Raw genomic sequence first — 6000 nt, 5'->3', positions numbered from 1 at the left:
AGCCCCTTGGCCTGAGTTTTTGGCCACACACCCCCCCTCTTTTCCTTTGCTTCAATGGAAGTGCAGTGCACCGGCGGATCCAAGATTGACAGAAGGCACTACATTCCAGTGCCCATGGAAGAGCAGCCTGAGCGTCCTCTGACACTGAATGACGAGTGTTGGAGTCTGAGAATGGTCCCGAATCTGCACGAGATGACCTGTGCCCTTGATCAATGGAGAGCACACTACCTGTAGTGCCTGCCGCAAAGGAAAAATACTGGCGCACTGCCTTGAGACATTGAGACTTTTTCGAGTGAGCTGTGGGTGTTTGCCAGGAGGGCACTCCAACTAAGCAGTACTTTTCTCATGAAAGGCTTGAATGAAGAGGCCCAGGCAAAAGAAAACAGAAGAAGATTTGATGGACAATAGAAGCCTGCCAGAGAGGCTTTTTGAACGGACTCTGGGCATAGGTGGTTTCACAAGAGGTTTCCGTGTGATTGTATAGACTAGGTGTTAGAAGACTGTTTGTTTTGCTGGCATTGTCTAGTATAAGCAGAATAAAATCCATTTTCTGTGGAAGAGTACCCCCTTTTCACCTCAGAGCATTGATGAGGGTCACCACTGTTTCACCTGAACATACAAAATGTATAGGAGCCCTAAAACGTTACTAAATAATTTTAGGATTTGCTTTTTACTCAGGGTTGTAGACAATTATTATTTCATTTGTAATAGTGGTCGCTACTTTCTCCCGTTGTCTATATATTCTTAATAACGTGTTTTCTAGTGTTTTTTTAAACATGACGTTGTCATTTATGGGTGGGATTGATTTTCTCTACTCAATTGACTTCTGCACCCTCTTTCCAACCTATGTCTTTCCCTACCACTGTTTCTTTGCATTTTTTTCACCCTTTTCCTAAACATGAGCAGATTAAAAGATCAGAATTCGTAAGCAATTCTTTTGTACAGATTCTGCATCAACACTAGTTAGTAGTAAACATCACTAATTGTTGGGGGTGTGATCTTATGCCACCTAGATAGAGGTATTCCTTATTTTGTCCTGCCATATGTGGCCTTTGTGCTACTACATGTGTAAGGAGACGTGTCCCGTGAGAGTCGCTAAGTAATAGGATGATGCTACAGCAACATCTCCATGACTTCATGTCTGTAGACCTGGACTCGGATTGATGAGAGTATAGTTATTGCCTATGTAAGGGCAAAAGGAGGGTCTGTCGTACTTTAAAATTTGGGACCGCGTAGGAGGCAGGGCCCTACCCCTGTCTATCCCGGTATTAGCGAACCGCGAATGGTCAATGCGGTATGTACAAGTGCTTTGTGTAACGTTTTAGCTATGAATGCACTATGAATACGTTATTATACATTGACTCCGTGGGTTCCATTTTGTAGCGGTGGCCATCTTATGGTTGCCCTCACATAGGCTATATAGCATGAAGCGAAAACGGGCCTTTTAGAGCACATGTGCCTTTCTTTGACTTTTCTGTGACCTGGGCAGCTTGGCTCCGCCACCCCAGGTCAAACTGGTCTCACGAGTTCCCCGTCTTCTGACCACCTGTGATTAGCATCAGGGCTTGACACACCATAAAGTCTTTTCATCCTACACAAGCCTCCGGCTAATCTCTTTCACACCTGACTGTTCCTGCTTTATGGCTTGTTTCCCAAAACAGGAGATGCTCATGTTTATTGGGGCCTATCGATATCTGATGTGGGATCTGAGCCTTGCTGGGTAAATAATTACGGGCTGGCTTAACTGGAATGTGGGATGGTCATCATGACTCTGCCTTTTCGTTTGCAATGTATACATGTGAATGACCAACTGCAAGAGAAGGGCGGTGTTGCCCAGAGCGTAACATTCTCCATAAAAGAGGAGACTGGTTTCTGTTCTGCAGACTGCCTCATCCAGTTGCTAAGGCTTCTGTGCGACGTAGTCTCACTCATTTGAGTTTAATAAAGATGTCTTTTCATATTTCAGCTTCTGTTGCCAAGTTCTTTGTTATATTATCAAGATATGCAGAATTCTATAATACCACATCAGGAAGTACTCGAAGTCATCGGGTGCTACCCCTAGCACCTCTGGGGTCTCAAAAATTGGAGTACTTCAATAGACCCAGTCATCATTTAAGGACCAGTTGATCGGAAGGTTTATATTGAAGTCCCCACAGACCAAAGCCGGAAGAGGCCAGTGTGTTAATTCATTGGAGACCTCATCAAAGACCACGGGGTCATCTATATTGCTCCCATAAATAGCACAAATTGTCATTTTTTGCCCTGTTTGATAGCTGCAATGGGTGATAGCCCAACGGCCAAACTTATCAGTTTTAGAGTTATTAAACACCAATCCACTCCCTTTAGCCAGAATAGCCACACCCCGATTTTTAACACCTTGTGAGGTAGCACACACCAGTTTATACCCTAGTGTATTTAACAACAGGCTCTGGGACCCTTCAATATGCGTCTCCTGCATGCATACAACATTAGCTCCCCAGTTTTGTAGCCCAATAGCAACCATTTGCCTTTTCTTGAGATCGTTTAAACCACCAATGTTCAGAGATAATACTTTTATCCCAGCCATGCTGATAAATCAAAAGTGCCATGTTTTATATCCCAGAAGTTCTGGTTTCCTGTGATCCCTGTTAACATTTCCCTATTCCTTTTTAACATAGATTTGCTACCCTTTATGTCTAACCTGTCCGGTCTTCCCCCCTCCCCTTTACCCCCCCCCTACCCACCCACAACCACCTTTGAAGGTTACCTGGGCCAGTCTGGTCCAGGGGTGTGACATCTGCTCAAGCAGGTCCTGTGAACTAGGCTAATTTGATATAAATAATATGCTTATTTTTTATAGTTGATCCAAATCCTAAAACATTTAAATTCCCCGAGCCAATCAGGCTAAATTCCACAGGTTCCCCAAGGTATACCTTCTACAAAATGCAAATTATAATAATTAATTAATCTTATATATCTTCTTTTTTACTACGAGATATATCTGATTTAAATTATTTCCCTGAATTTCGAGAGGCTGTCTCTGAGATTTCCCGAAGATAGTTCTCCGCCTGTATTTCACTATTAAAGTTTCTTGTTGCACCTTTGAATATAATTTTCAAGCATGCCGGATTTTGAAGGAATATTTTTGCTCCAGCTTTTTCAAATGGTTCAAATAGCTGACGCATTTTCCATCTTTGCTCCACAGTGGCATGAGCGAAGTCTGGCCTGGAAAAAATGTAAACCCCTTATGCTCTCTTTGGGTGGTAGGTCTTGCAAGATCATAGATTTTTTCACGAAGGAGAAAGTTCCCAAAGCAGACCAGCATTGCCCTTGGAAATTTATTTTGTTTGTTAAAGTTTTTTGATGACATTAAGGGAAAACGATGGGCCCGCTGGACTTCCCTTTCCATGTCCCAGGCATCCAGTTCTGGAAATGATGTTTTGAGTATGTCAATCATTGCCCCTCTGGCATCGTTTCCCTCAAAATTCTCCGGAATTCCAAGAAACCTTAAATTGTTTCTTCTAGATCTGTTTTCATGATCCTCCACTTTGGCCATGAGATCCCTTATTATTCCGTCTTGTTCTGTTTCCTTTTTTTGGAGCGTCGCAACATCAGTTTCAAGATTCTCAGTACGAGTTTCTACCCTGACCATTCTTTCTGAGATCTCAGAACAAATACTGCCCACTTTCTTCACTGTGCCTTGTAGTTTTTCAATGGCCATGCGATTCTTTTTACTCTCTTTTTTCACATCCTCACGGAAGTTTTTTATTGAACAAAGCACCTGGCTCAGCGAGGGTTCGGGGATTTTAGTTTGATGTATTTCTTGATTTCCCTGTACACCTGAGTTTTGACATGGTGTTTCTTCTGGTGATTTAATCCTTGGACTTCTTCGAGGGGGATTAGGTCTGCCACTGGCATAGTCCGTGTTATTACCAGGATCTGTAGTTTCCTCGTTCAACACGTTTCGTTCTCTTTTGTGTTTTGACCTTTCCCCCCCCCCACTTTTTTTTTTTCTTATGTTGATTTCGCTAGGGCACTCTTGAATCATTAGGGCCGGAGACCTCCAGCGATACGGCTCCCCTTCGCGCACTTGGGCTTGATTCTCGTGAATTGCTTAGTTGACTAGAGTCACTAGAGATAGACATCCCTGTTTCATATAGTTCTGAATCGGAGTCTTCATTCAAGAGAGAGTTTTAAATGAATGTATTCATTTTTCCTTTTATCTTTGTCACACATTGACCATTTCGCTCCCCCTTTAGTATATATGAAATTGTTCTGTTTTTACATCACTCGTCATACTATGCATGTTTTAAAATAAACACTTCAAGATGGCGTTTATTGCAACAATCGCCACCTAAGGGACGATAACTTACATCAGTTTCTTCTCAAGCTGTATATTTTCAATTTAGTGTTAGATCATGATGTGTTGATCTCTAAGGCATTCACACTAAAACACATCGTCGCTCATTCACAGGGTTTTTACCTCGGTCACATAGAGACATTACCCTTTCCAACATGGCGCCCAGGATACCACATCAGACGTATTTCAATACGGGAGGCTTTTTTAGGCGCGAAGGCCATGATTCAGGATTGTTGGCCATATATAGCCGCACTTGTCCTCCATTAGCTCTTGATACCAGCATCCAACGTTTACCGGTGTTGGACATTTATCGGTAAGTTACACCTTAGTTAGGTTTTCTCATGTCAGAGGGGCTCCTTTCACTAGAACTGCAGACTGTTTTTGAGCATTCTATCAAACACTTCGGTGTTTCCGGGCTGTTGGGGTGTAGTTAGTTTTTGGTTTTCTAGATCGTACCTAAGGGGTTTTTTCCCCCCCTCAAAAATAGAAACAGCATGGGTCAACATCTTTAAGAATACTTTGGTGTTTCCGGGTTGTTGGGGTGTAGTCAGTTTTTGGTTTTTTAGATCGTACCCAAGGGATTCTCCCCTTTAAAAATAGAAACAGCATGGGGCAATATTTTTAAGATATAGGAATCACTATCTGTTCTATCACTATGATTAACCATAAGTTGCATTCTCATCCTCACAATGCTTTTTCATATCCCTTCATTTCTTTTAGTCCCTTAAAAAGCGAGATGTAATACGCTACCTGGACAGATGGAAATTTAATGAAATCAAGCAATACATTCCCTTCAGGTCTCTTTGAAATACATAAATGGGAAAGCATTAGAGGTTAGTACATACCTTGAACAGGACGACACCTTATCGGGGTTAGTTAGCTCTGTCTTCCTTTTGTCAAGTAAATGCCCCTCCTCTTTTTCTTAACCTCCATTACAGAAATTGAGAGAAGGACACAAGTGCCAGTCCATACTCGCAACCATAGGTGGCAACTCCACATGGAGTGACATCGTAAATATCGGAAACAAATTCACATACATAAGGACAACCCACAACCTTGGTAAGTTTTAGACTAGCGCGAGCATATTCCCTGGCATTTGGAAAATCATTAATTACATTAGGCCTCTTGATTATCTTTCTCCCTTTTTTGAAACCATTATTTTCATTTATCAGATTGTGCAGGCGACCACCATCTAAGACAGGACATATTCACCAGAACAACCTTTTGGCATTCTGATTTCTTCTTTTTATATTGAGGTAAAAATGGGGCTCCTCCCCTATTTTATCCTTTGGCCAGGGATTTTCTTTATGTCAAGCATAACACAGTTCAATTTAAAGAATCATATATGTGTGCTAAGAAACACACAACACATAATTAGTTTTTTCTTTTATCCTTCTTTCCTTTTCTTTTTTTCCTCTCTCTCTACTTTTTTCTTTTTCTTTTCCATTTTTATCCCTTCTAAAAAAAAACACCCCCTTTTCCTTATTTCTTTCCCTTTCTTTTTCCTTTTCCTTTTCCTGCTTTTTTATCATGCATATTATTGCAATTTTCGATTGATATTGACCGCATTCATCATAGTATGTGCTCTTTGACGGTTCCCATGATCACGAGTCTTTAAATTCCCACACCATCTAATTGTAATGTTCATAGCATCAAGTATG

Source organism: Triturus cristatus, chromosome 1_1 (genome assembly GCF_964204655.1).
Source record: "Triturus cristatus chromosome 1_1, aTriCri1.1, whole genome shotgun sequence".
NCBI classification, from domain to species: domain Eukaryota; kingdom Metazoa; phylum Chordata; class Amphibia; order Caudata; family Salamandridae; genus Triturus; species Triturus cristatus.
The sequence above is the reverse complement of the archived record's forward strand: the minus strand, read 5'-3'. Positions refer to the sequence as shown.